Genomic DNA, 13,932 nt, shown 5'->3' on the forward strand with positions numbered 1-13,932 from the left:
TGTTTATGACTTTTTTGCAAGATATATCGCCGCATTCCAATCTGTGTTATGGATGGGAACCCATATGCCACCACATAGAAAGCTTTGCCTTTAGTTATGACCATTGACTTACTTCACTACTTTGAAATGATCGGCACAAATTCGAAGTGATAGAGGAACAACATGGACCACAAAAAGAACTATGGTCTGGCATGGACTGCTTTAACAAAACAAACACGCTTCATTTATTTTGGCAAAGCCCATCCCCGGCAAACAGCCACGGAAGCTTGCTGCTCCACTCCCAAATGAACATGAACACAACTTCAATCTTCTTTACACATAACACCATTTCTCCTTATACTTTCACAGTTTACATGCAAGGAATATCAATAGAAGATCACGTAGCATTGAACTAACGCCATGGAAAAGGGCTGAGGTCGCACTCTCCATATCTAGTCACACATCGTGCTCTCTAATCCTACGGACAGTTTAAAAAAAAGGCATACTAAAGGAATACTAAAGCAACATGCAAGAGAAATCCTCTAAATTCCGGCATAACATTCAGGTGGGGGGACTGGGTACCTAGATTTATCACTGCAATAGTCATAAATAAGGTGGTTCATTCTAACCCATTTTTATCGCTTGGCTTGGAGAGCATCAAGTTCTTGATATGCTGGAGCCTCCCACCAATTGCTAGGGTTTGAAGCACAAGCAGCAGGCCCAGGTACTGAGCACCCTTCGATGTCGAAGGCGGTGTAGTATGCGTAGAAAGGAGCCTTGGACCAATCGATCTTCTCCAGCCCTCCTCGAGTAGCCCAATCGTCGGCTTCCCAAAGCGTGGAGTAGACACCCATGGATTGGGACTTGGGGTAGGGGATCCCCCTCACCTCGTTGTTCTTGTAAACCCGGATAGGCACATCATCGACAGAGAACCTGAAATTTTTTCAATGTTCAGGAAGACCCATGGATTGAGTTCATGGTTAAGAATCCATTGATACATATGGTACAACCATGAGTTAAAAGAAACAGAGCATTGGAAGGATTCAGATGAGTGATTTTCCCATACTACAGTATACTTACACGACATGGTGGTGGTTCCAAAGTATGGAGTACGTGTGAAAGGCAGCTGAGGGATCAAACCAAAGATTGACTCTCTGTTCTCCATCGCCCTTCCCATGAGCATACAAATGTGTTTGCACAGTGTAAGGCTGCCCCCACCTGTTGCCCAAGAATTCAAAATCCAGCTCGTCTCGCACATTATCAGTGTCGGAGTTCATCTACAATAAAAAAGAAGTTAAATAAAGATAACCATATCTATTGACACCAATGAAGAAGAAAGAGAATACTATCGTCTGTGTTTGAATTATTCTTCGATCATCCTAATCGCAGTATAATTCTTACGTAGAAGGCCGTGACGGTCCTGGCTGAATCACCAGGGATAAGCTTGATCTTCATGCTCACACGTCCAAACAAGTACTGGTTCTTTGAAGCGAATCCACAGCCTAAATTCCAAAAAGGAAAGAATCATTCAGACATGGTGTTTGTTGTTGAAGCATGAAGAGCTAAGAAGAATGAGTAGAAAGTAATACCAGAGGACTGATCAAGGACCAGTTGGATGGCGGATCCTCCCTGTATCTGCCTAATGTGGGAGTCTGACCATGTGATTCAGAAATCCTGAAGAAATGTGGCGGGTCTTGCACACACTTGCCCCACAAAAGAAATGCAGAGGATGAGAAGGAGAGAGAAAGAGAGCTCCATTGTAGAGATAGAGAGCTTGGTGAGAGGGGGATGGAATGGAGAGATATTTATAGGAAGCGCCGCCTCTCTATCACATTTCGCTTTCTCCAGGCTCTCAACCGACGACAATTGACAGCTTTCTTCTATGCTATGTTCCAGCTCTCCACAAGACCCTCTCCCAACTTTCCCTCAAATGTCTTTTCATGGGTTTCTCACTTTCACTGTCTCTATTATTGGGAAATTTATATGTGAATTTCGTTATTTCGTATTATGAAAAGTATTATACTTTTTTAATAGCATTTCCCCCGACTTGAAATATAAAATTTTATAATGTATTGCACATTATAAAATTTAAAGCTACAAAAAAGGTGTAGACTTGAAAAACTTTGGAAAAGTGACGGTCCGAAAATGTATAATAACATGTACTATTTTCAAGACATGAAATCGATTCTTTCTCATGTATATACATGTTGAGGTCGGGATGATCAATTTGATGATTTTTTATCATCGAAATAACTTTTAGTGAACTTTTGAGATGCACCTTTATTTGATTATTTAGGGCCTCACCCTTATATAAACTTTTACCTTTTAATATTGCATGAAAGTACCATAACAAAACCCTTCTTTTATACTCAAAGTACTAGAAAATTGGAAGAGCATTTATTCTATGACCCTTTCTTTATATGGGAGATAGGTTAAGATATTGATTGTCTGAATTGCTTCATCTTTGGTTTTCTTTTGTAAGTGACCAGCTTCAAATAACAAATATACACATATTTTTCACTAAAAAAATCAAAAGAGAACATGTTTGAACATTGGGTATCAGAACCAGCTTACTTTTATTTTTATTGAGTGAGAGAAAAGCTCAAAAAACCAATGTCGGTGCCATCTCACATATATTTTTTTCTTTCTTTTTTCAAAGTGAGAGTCAACTTAGGACATTGCTTTATGAACCCATTGGTCGGGCCGATTTCTTGTCATCTCGGGTCAGCCCGATATGGGTGATCCAATCGGACAAATTCTCTCTCGAACAACCGCAGGGTCCACACACATGTGTGTGCGTGTGTGTGACGTATGGATAGAAAGCAACAAAGAAAGAGATTTTAATTGATAAAGAAGGGTTCGTGCACCTACCTCCTTGTTTTGGGGTCGGGGAACACATCCGAGCAATTCGCCATCTTAGATCATTTTGAAAGCCCTCTAGATGTCCTTGCAACATGGTTTGAATTCAGCTCCCTCACTTCACTGAATAACACTTGGATCCACATACTAAAAATGGCCTTCAAGGTATATCTTTTGGAATCTCCTCCTATTTGTAGTTACATGGTAGATTGGAGGCCTAATATAAGGGTTAGAGGGGGTTAAGAGTAGATAGAGAGGAAGTAGAGAAGACAAAGGAGGAAACTGACCCAGAAAGTGGGTGGCCTTCCGGCGTCACCTCTCCTAAGAGATATTACCAGAGACAAGAAAGATACTAGGTTAGGAGGCCACAGGCATCCTGGGGGATTCAAGAGAATGTGCTCCGTAGTTCTAATCTATCGAGAGGTCACTTCTGCAAACGGAGACTGCGGTTTGTAAATCTAGACTATCGCGAGCTCACTTTCGTATAGGCTCCCAAATGAGTGACTAAGAAGAAGGTGAACCGAGAAATAAGAGATGTTATGGGAGAGCAATGATAATATAACAAAGAGAAGGCCCTCAAAACTTAGATATCTTTTCGGCATTCCCTCTGGAAGGAGGTAACCAAGAATGTCGGAAAGGTCCCTAGACTTCGAGACCAAAGTCAATAGTACTCTAGAGGATTCTAAAGAGTGAGGCATGTAGTTCTAAACTATCGAGAAATCACTTTCGATGTTAGAGAGTGAAGTCTACAGTTCTAGACTATCGCAAAATCATTTCCGAAGAGCCTCACGAGAGTTGTCCGAGTTTAGAAAGATAGATAGAGTATGAGAGAAGTAGATTTACAAGAGATGAAAGAGAGTAGTGGAATGTGAGAAAAGACAGTAGAGAGTGAAGAGAGAAGGAAGAAGAAGATAAGAAGAGAGTATATTAGAAAGAAGAGAGTGAGAGGTGAGGGAAAGGAAGAATGGATAAGAGAGAGGGAGCTAGAGAGAGTGGAGTAAAAGAGTGAGAGCATTAGAAAGATGAATAGATGAGATGGACCCGCCAATGGTGTGGGTCCGTGTCTAGGTGGGTGTGTGAGAGAGGTGATGAGAGAGCGAGATATCAAGGGAGTGGATGGACCCGCCTACAGCGCAGGTCAGTGGCATGAGGGGTAGAGAAGATGCGAGAGAGAGAGAGAGAGAGGGAGAGACGGACGTGCTTAAGGCACGGGTCCATGAATTGGCAAGGGCATGAGAGGGTATAAGAGGGAGAGAGATATAGAGGTCAAACAGACCCACCTAGGGCATGGGTCTTTGGCTAAGCGAGGGACAGAGAGAGTAAGGGAATAAAGGAAAGAGAGTGAGGAGGAACGGACTTGCCTATAGTGGGGTCTGTAGCTTTGGGCAAGAGCGAGGGAGAGAACATAAGAGAAAGAGCGGGAGAGAAGGAGGGCCGGCCCTAGGTGTGGGTCCGTATCTTTTTAGGTGAGAGAAAGAGGGAGTGAGCAAGGGAAAAAGAGATAGAGAAGACAGTTGTGCCTATGGCGTGCATCTATGACATTGGGCGACAGAGGGAGAGAGAGTAAGAGAAGGAGAGAGAAAGAGAGAGAGAAGAAAGGGAAAGAAGTGAGAGGAAAGAAAAAAGGAGAAAAAAAGAAGAGAGAGAAAAATAAGAGGCCCTGTAATTGGGCAGCCTTTTAGTATAACCTCTCCTAAGAGATATTACCGGAGACAAAGGAAAGTCCTAAGCTCGAAGCCTTGCTACCCAGAGGGAACGAGAAGCGAAGTCGTGGCTTAGCCCATCAGAAAGTCTTTAACCCAAAGATCCCCCTGTTTAAGTAAACAAGAGAAAGAAGAGAATAAAGAATAAAGAGAGAGAAAAAGAAGATTAAGAAAGAGGAGAGAAAGTGGACCTCGGCCGGCTTGGTTTTATATGCGCCTTTAAGGTTTCTTTTTGAGTGCTTCTTGGAGAGAAATCTTGACCTTTGGGATTAAGGTCTGCGTCTAAGTCTAAGATGAATGAACTTAAGTAGGTTAGGGTAGTGTATGAGATAAGGTGTATGATGATCTAAGGTGAGGTGTTTGGTGTAGGGAGTAGGAAGTTGGAAGTTGGGAAGGCTAGGGAGTAGGAAGTTTGAGGTTCTAGGTAGTTGGGAGTTTGAGGTTCTAGGGAGTTAGGAGTTGTAAGGGGCTTGTAAGTTGGGAGTTGGAAGTAGGAGGTTTGGATGTTGGGAATTGGAAGTGGGTGGTTTGGAAGTTGGGAGTTTGAAGTGGGAGGTTTAGAAGTTGGGAGTTGGAAGTGGAGGGTTTGAAAGTTGGGAGTTGGGAGTTGGAAGTGGGAGGTCCAAGGGCAATTACCCAAAGTGGGAAAGTTTTCTCTCTCGTCTTTCTTGAAGTTGGAAACTATGGACAAGCAAAGGCTTGAAGGGCAAAAACCTAATTTTTTTATTATACTTCAAAACTTTGATTTATAAATTTCTTAAGTTCTTTATCTAGAGCAACCCTAAAACAAGAGTGGATTGCTAAAAAACAACCAAATTTGTCAAAAAATACACATTAAATGAATTACAATATTAGTCTTTTTTTTACCAAATGACCAAAATACCCTCAACACTTTCCAACAAATGACAAAACCATCCCTCTCTTAGGGGCCTCTGTCCTTTGCTAGGCCTCGGGAGCTTTTTCAGATGTTTACGATTGCAATTCGATCAATCAAATGTCGTAAAATCGATGCTTGAACTATTATGCGCGTTTTGATACCCTTTGATCGTCTTGAAATGGATTTTTAAGGAAGAACCCAAAATTCGGTCAAGTTCCATATACTTGTAATCCTTCGACCACCGATTTGCATATACTTGTAATCCTTCGACCACCGATTTGACATGATCTATGATGTTCTAGATCTTCATTTTGATCATAAATTGAAGAGGTTACTATCACAATCATTTTGTGACAAATTTCGTCCATTTTGGTCTTTATTTGAGCACGCTCCAAATTTGGGAAATCGCTAGAAAATATAATTCTAATGACCAAAAAAGTCCATCCGGGTTTCGATCATCTGCAAAAATTATATCAAACTGTAGCTCTTTGAAGCACGGTCACAAAGGAACCATACCTTCGACGATTTAGAACTATAGCCTCTCAAAGAATGTGATATTCCTCTTTTTAAAATCTGAATTTTCATGTTTCTAGTCTATCTTCTCTCTAAGAATTCTCTCGTTTCGAGCCACGCCATGATGCCTGTCATATGTCAAAATGAGTGTATCGTCAAGATCCAGCTCGTGTTCGAATTTGAGCTTAATTAGATCCAAAATGAGCAAGTTATGAGCATTTGAAAATCATCACAAAATGAGAAAACACAGTTTCCATAAATAGAAATTGATTCACCGAAGCTGCACTGCGATAGTGTCAAACCCACCTTTTTATAGTAAGTTAGACCAAGAATGGTCCTAGAGGCGCTTGAGCCGAAATTTTGTATCTAGGGGTTTTTGGACTTTTCAGATCCAATGGCAGTGGTCTGATACTCTTTTGAGACCCAGAAAATGGGGTAAAAATTATAGGGTATATTTTCAGCATGATAGGCATTAGATTGACAAATTGAGTTTTGTCCTGATCATCTCAAAACATGTCAGAACGCAACCAAAATTTACAGGTGTCGTTAAGGTATCCAAAACTACCTTCTCTTGCACTTTGAGGCCATTATGACACTTCTTTAGAGGTCGTCCATTATTAGGCTTATTGTTATAGTGTTCTGTGGTCTGACGGTGTCTTGGGTACAGCGGAACCAGGCTACTACCGGCTCTCTTCTTATTCACCCCAGGGATACAAGTACGTTAATAATGATTTACAACACCCATATTCTAATGAAAAAAAGACTAGGTTAGTTTAGACAACCAATGTCCAAATCTGCTTTTTTTTTTTTTTTTTTTTTTTTCCTCTTTTCTTCTTAAGTGGGGCTGGTACAGATATTGAGTGTTCAAACCTGCTGATTTATGGCTGCATAAGTGTTTGAAATATTTTCATATTAAATGTCTGAACTCTAAATCCACCCCACTTGGAAAGAAACTACAAATGAGCAGCTCAAAAAAATTAGTTATCCCCTAACTTACATTTTTTTAAGTAAGAGGTAGCTTCATACACCAATTCGTGAAACCCATATCCCACTTAAGACAAAAAATCAAATGGGCAGGTTTTGACACCCAATGTCTGGACCCACTTTTACAAAAACTTTCTATGTTGGAAAAATATTTAGGCATTGAATATCCAAAACCATCTCCTACTAAACATAAACAAAATATTAGAACGACCATTAGGACACCAAATATCCAAACTATTGAGTTCGAGAAAAAAAGAAAAAGAAAAAAAGAAAGCTAAACATTTGCGTAATATTAAATTATTTGTGTTTTAAATATGCCTTGGAAATTCATTTATATGTAAATTTCCTTTTATTCATCGCGATTTCCTTCGTTCCCTTTTCCAACTCCTACATCTCCCCCATCTTCTCGTTAGGGAGCCTATCACTGGTAGTCACGTCATCTTATCAGTGGACTTGTCATTCCGAAAAGGGGATAGTGCAAGTTAATTGACTTTGGTATTTCATATGGTTTGTATAAAAGTTGCAACTTTAAAAAATCAAAATGAGGCACTCCTCCAAATTTTTTTGTAAAATATAATTTAGTTGTAAAAAATTATTAGGATGGCAAGATAATCTATTTTCATCTCTAATTATAAAATTTTAAAATAAAAAAGGTAGTTCAAATCCAGTCAACATGTAAATATATAAATATCTTGAAACTAGACGATGCAGATATTATATTTGAAGAAGCACTATTTTTGGGACTCGAAATCACCTTTTTTTTATTTTCATATATCTTGTTGTTGAGATGATCAATTAGAGAGCATTTTAACATTTAAACATCCTTTTTTGATGGATCTTTAAGTTGCACCGTAATTCTAAAAATCAAAATTGTAAGCTTATACAAACTTTTTCCCTCCCGAAATATGTGCACAACTTAATTCCTATGTATAATATCAGTTCTACTAGCAATCAATGTAGATGCTCGAGTGTTCATAGTGCCATAGTAAAAAGTAAGTCCAAATCACTTGTAACACATAACAAATAATGGCTTTTATCAATCTTATTTAAATTTACATGATTAATTCATACAAAACAACTATAAAAATAAATTAACATTTTGAGTAGTGTACAAAAAATCGACTCGGCCGCCAAGGAAATCAACCCTTGGCCGAGCTGAGTAACTTGACCATGTCTAGGTGGACTTAAACCGAGTTGGGTAAACTCCAAAAAAATGAAAAAAAAGACAAAAAATCTCTAAAGAATCTTTAAAAATCTGAAAAAGTTAAAATGATTCATAGAAACATGAGGAAACTAAATAAGATGAAAAAATGCTGTAAAATATGGATTAAGAAAGTAGATTTATACCTAAATAGTTTAGAAATTTTTAGAAAAAGGAAAAAAAAAATATGAAAGTTCCCAAATGATCATGAAAAGTAACAAACTCTTCTAAAGAAGTATTCGTAACCACTATATACTTAAACCCATCAGGATTACGCCTTGCCCTATGGGCGAGGTAGCATTACTCATCCCATTCCCAAAGCACTCATTATGAGTTTACACAAGTTGAATTGTGTATAGGGAAAGGCAGCGTTACTCAGCCAAGTCCCTACATACTCATTGCAAGTTTAAGCGCGCTGAAATGTGTATGCATGTTTTCATTTTTTGACAAAAAACTTATGTATGCACCTCCTTTTTCTTAGAGTCCTAAGTTTCTTTGAAGAGACTCTCCGTGTCCATTAATCTATATCAATATACAAGCTCATCTTATATAAAGAAATAAAACATGACAATAATAGAAATTAATGACATACTCCTAAACTATATCCAGAGTTGCCATAAAATACAAAATATTGTGCCTACCATTCCCATACACACTGATTACAATATACATCTTCCATTTAACCTATATATTATATATACTTTCCTTTTCACTTCCCCTCAAACTCAAAATGCTTTGAAAGTAAGTAGCTGAAGTTTGGACCACAATTTTTGAAAACGTGTACTTGGATCTTCAGGTGCACAACTTCATTTTACTTGATCAACATGCACAAATGTAACTTAAATTCAGAGCTCAGAACGGTAAGATCCAAGACATGCTCGAGCAATGCCAGATTACCAAGTCTTGAGAACAAAAGTCCAAAACATAGAAGTTGGAGCAATAATAGATTAGCAGACTTCAACAATATAGAAAAAAAAATACTTTAGATCTTCGCCAAAGATAGAAAAAATTCGAGATAATTGAAATAAGTGAAAGGGGCCTAAAAAATATGATAAACTGGTTTCTGATGGTGAACTGGTTTCTGATGGTCCAATCCGAGACTGTTACAACAACTTGCAGACAAGAACAGAGAGAGTAGGCAAGGAAGAGGCTGCAAAGACCAAGAGAGGATTAGATCTGGAGGAGGATGAATAAGATGAAAGATTTAGGGGAGATTTTAGAGCAGATCTCAGAGATTTTAGAGACAGAGGGTTTCATAGTGACTTTTCATAAGCCATTTTTGAATGGTTGGTTTTTCGTAGGCGGATTTTTTGTAATAGTTTTGGAAGCCGGTTTTCGAATCCAGCTAAGATAGATCTGGGTGAGTAGAGGATTTCAGAGGGGGAGCAGATTTGGATGGCTAGGCCAGTGTAAGAGGGGTGAACGATAGAGTGGAAGAATGCCAATGTTTCAAAGGGTTTGGAGAGAATTTTATATCTTTCTGAGATAGGTATAATAGATCAGAGATCATAGACTAGGCTCTGATTAATGTATAACGGGACGATAAACCAAAGAGATAATTTCAAAAAAAGAAATAACAATGGAATAGAGGCAAAGGTTTAATGGGTGGTGATGTTGAAGCAAAAGGGGATAATGAGAGGAATTTTAGAGAGAGAAGTAGGGAATAATAGCTAGGAAGGATGCATGCCAAAAAAAATCATTTACTTGAGAGAATACCATAGAAAGAAACAGAGATGAAGGAAGAGAAACAAGATCAGAGGTCAAGTGACTAGGTTTGGTAATCTGATTAGAGCCAGGTAGTCTGGGCATATTGATCCTTGATTTGAAAAGAAACTGAGTAGATTGGCGATTTCGACTGTGATGGTTTGGGTTGTACGGGATATGTAAGCAGACATAAGTAGTGACACGATACTTGAGAGACAAAGTACCAAATCGGGACCTTGCTCTGATACCATGTTAGAGTCTCAGGTTTCTTTAAGGCCCTTCTTGGGTACTTGGATATGACTCTCTAAGAGAAGAGTATCTAGGTTTTCGGGCCTACTCTACTGGTAGGTTAGCACAACTCCATGCGGATAAGATAGTATGGTGGAGAAGCCAATTGTTTTGCCTTAAAAATTCTGGATAACCTTATTCCACCAAAAATGTTGGAATAAGCCAATTCACATAAATTTGGATTACTCTATTGGATGCTCCGAAATGTGAATGTCATAAAAAAGGATATGGATGTTTTAAAATACTTAAAACATGTGTAGACTCCAATTAAGTTCTTTACCAGAGAACATAACATTCAGGGCCAAATGTACCCATGCATTTCCATATAACAGAAACACATGGTTTTTTATATTATTGGGAGCGGAATAGGTCCAGGTGTTTAATCCTCTTACAAATTACATTGACCAAATAGTACAACAGAAGTAGATGTGGCCAATTACCTTTGATTCTAGCCTTGAGACCAATACATTCGTTTCTAAAACGATAATACAAACATATTAAATAAAAAAGGCCATAACATCAAATAGGCCTTCAAATTGGCCTTAACCCATATACCTGATCTATGGTAGGGATGTTGATCCTATGTTTGTTTCGTTTTTAGAGAACGGGTCTCAAGTGGATATTTAGAACATAGAATCAATCTCTTTTTTCTTTCTCCTTTTCTCACTTTATCTCAACGCTGTAATCAATTATTGAATAAAAGATGTGGCGATGAGATAGCACCTCCAATGGAGTGCCTATCTCAAAGAAAATATGCAAACCCCTCCTCTTGACTGCTAACGGGGCTTTTATAGTCTTCACCAGGTTATAAGCTTGAATCTCCTCTTGATAACTACAAAAACAATATAGTTTTAATGGGGCTTTTATAGTGTTAACGGGGATTTTATTGTCTTCACCAAGTGATAAGCTTCAATCTCCTCTTGATAACTACTAACAATATCTTTTGATCTCCACCGTTGATCTCCCGATGATGTTTATCTCTTCTTAAACCTTCCCGCTGAATCCTCATTTCCATCCTTGTCTTATACGGATTCGTATTTGAATTCATGGGAAGAAGTTTGAGTTCGGTGAGTTGGTCTCACTTAGGTTTGAGTTCAAGCTTGAGGCTTCATGCAATTTTTAATTTACGAGTTGATCCTTTAAACCCCATCTCAACTTTATGCAAATTTAAATTCATACTTATCTTTTAGGCTTATGGATTTGTTCATTCACATATGATCAACATTAACTTCAAATTTAAATGCACAGAGTAGCAATCTAGCAGGGTTCTCTCGTGAGAAAAATTAGGATACGTCCCTGTTCATTGCTCATTAGTTCAATCTTCTGCTCATCCAGCTAGACGTATTTCTGAACGCTTTCTTGACTTGTATAAAATAGTTCCACATATTTTAAGTGTGATAGACTATTAAATCAAAAATCGAATGGTCTTGATCTCAAGGGAAAATTCCTCCTATTAAGGGAGAAATTGTAATTTCAGTAGCCAAGTATCATTTTATTTGGAAAGCACGAGGCATGGGGCTTTTAAAGCTCCAACTGTTGGGCTATACGGATAATGGGCTAATCCACCTCCGATTGGTACGAAACTTCAGGGAGAGGGTCATACTGCTTTAAACATGAGTTCCTGAGAGTCTCAGCTTAATCCCAAAAATATCAAGTTTTGGGGTGTCAGTCAAGGCATATCCGAATTGACGGTGGACATAGACATGGGTTAAGCTAGGTCTAAATATTGCCCAAGTCATATCATTCCTAGACCTTAAGGTACTTAAAGCCTCAACATGTATATCTTTTAGGGATTTACCTCAATATCTTTCAGGGATTTTAAAAAGTCATAACACATCTCACCTGGAACTCCTCCAATATCCAGCAGAGAGGCATTTATGTGCCAAAGAACATATGCATTCCGGAGTTCCGTCTCAAATAGTCTTCATAATCTCTCATCATAAACCATAATTTATAACACACGTGCATAACTAACAGTGAATGCTAATATTAAACCGTATCTGTTCCCCCATAAATCACATGGATAGGTGTGCATAGAGTCTTTGGAGTATATGTATCCTAGAACTTTTCTCAAGATGAGATGACTTTATCATTTTAAGTCAACCTTGAATATGCTTAGCTGACGAGCTATTGACACTATATCTTCATCAATTGTGAGTTAGAACATTTAGGGATTAATTGATGAATCAAGATTCGTTAGGCATATCAGGCCTCCTATATGATGTATCTTGATCATATCATATATCTTATATCATGTGGGGCATTTCGTTCTCATTAAGTCTCATATGGGACTTAGTTGACATATCGTTCTTAAGCATTACAATGCATTTAGTTTTGTATGTAACTAAAAACACACCCAACATCTATACCTGTCACAGAACCGAAATATGACATTTAATATGGTGCTTTTTTTTTTTTTCTCATCCACATAAGGACTCATAATTTATTTTTTTCACATCTGCATAAGGACTCATCAGCCCCTCAACCGTGAGCCCCAGCGCGTTCCAATAACCTGTCCCTGTTGAAGCTCCAACAGCCCCTCAGAAACCTTGACACTATGACCATCGTTTGTCATTGAAAGACCGCTCCATCGTCCCTGCCGAATCACCGCTCGTTATTCACTGCAAAGTAGTCCCTTTCCTCTCTAGCAATAGCTATTTTTTTTCTCTCTCTCTCTCATTTTGCCCATCTCTTACCATCTCTCTATCCTCTCTATGAGGAGAAGAAACCTTAAAAAAAGAAAAATTAGACCCTCTCTCCCTCTAATTTCCCTTTCTCCCTATTAATCACACAAATTCCTCTTTCCCTCTGATTTCCTACTCTCTCACTATTTTCTCTCTTTTTCTCTATGTTTTCTACAAAACCCTCTCTCTCTGTCTCTCTCTCTGTACATTTTTTTGAGATTAACAGGTAGATGGATTTATTTCCTATAGCGATCTATTATGCACATTTGGATATAGGTTTGCGTAGATATTTTTCAATTTTTCAATCTATTACTTCAGAATCTTGTGCTGTATAGTTCTGTGTTGCTTTCTCAATGCAAACCTCTGATTATCGTGGTGCCAATAATTTAGAATCTAAATCCTTTCTAGTTTATATTTATTTAAGAAATGTTAATGGTGGGTTCTTTTCTTTTTCATGAAGTTCCTATCATATACGTGGTTATGGTGCCTTTCATTTTAGAATTTCTTTTTTATCTGATACATTTGCCCATTGGACAATTACTTTTAAATTAGCATGGTTATTGGGTGTTTTAGTTATGTATTTGGATATTGAATTTAATGTTTATTGGGTGTTTTAGTTACGTATTTAAAGATTGAATTTAATGCTTATTGGGTGGTTAGTTTTGATATGGGAGCTTGAATTTGATATTCATTAAATGTTTGAGGGACCCCTATTTTTTATTTTTATGTGGATGAACTCGGTCATGATTTAGAAGAGTGAAAGTTTGTTGTAACCTAGTTCTTCAAAAATTTTAGGGGAGTTTTGGTTATCATTTGAGAGATTGAATTTGATATTTATTGGGGTGGGGTGGTTCTGTTATGATGTTGGAGCTTGCATTTTGATGATTGTTGAATGTTTAAGAGAATCCAGTTTTTTTTTTTTTGTGGTGGTTTTGGTAGTGTGTATTCGATGCGCTTGTGAATGTTCATGAATTTGTTTTGTTTTAATGTTTTTGAGCTCTTTTAGTTGTGGTGAACAAGTTTTACTATTTTTAAAGGGTTTTCACTCTAGTATAGATATTGAACCTATCAACAATTAATCTTCATGTAAATCTAGGGTACAAGAATGTTCTGTGTTTCATTTGGCTTTCTGAGAAATCC

General features: G+C 37.9%; 1 pseudogene; it reads right to left on the minus strand.

Annotated features, from left to right (window-relative positions):
- Positions 1-521: 521 nt before the first annotated feature.
- LOC18438614 (putative xyloglucan endotransglucosylase/hydrolase protein 6) lies at positions 522-1,740 on the minus strand (annotated as a pseudogene).
- Between the last annotated feature and the right edge of the window lie 12,192 nt (positions 1,741-13,932).

This window comes from Amborella trichopoda, chromosome 12 (genome assembly GCF_054954075.1).
Source record: "Amborella trichopoda isolate Santa Cruz 75 chromosome 12, AtrichopodaSantaCruz75HAP2 v2.0, whole genome shotgun sequence".
NCBI classification, from domain to species: Eukaryota; Viridiplantae; Streptophyta; class Magnoliopsida; order Amborellales; family Amborellaceae; genus Amborella; species Amborella trichopoda.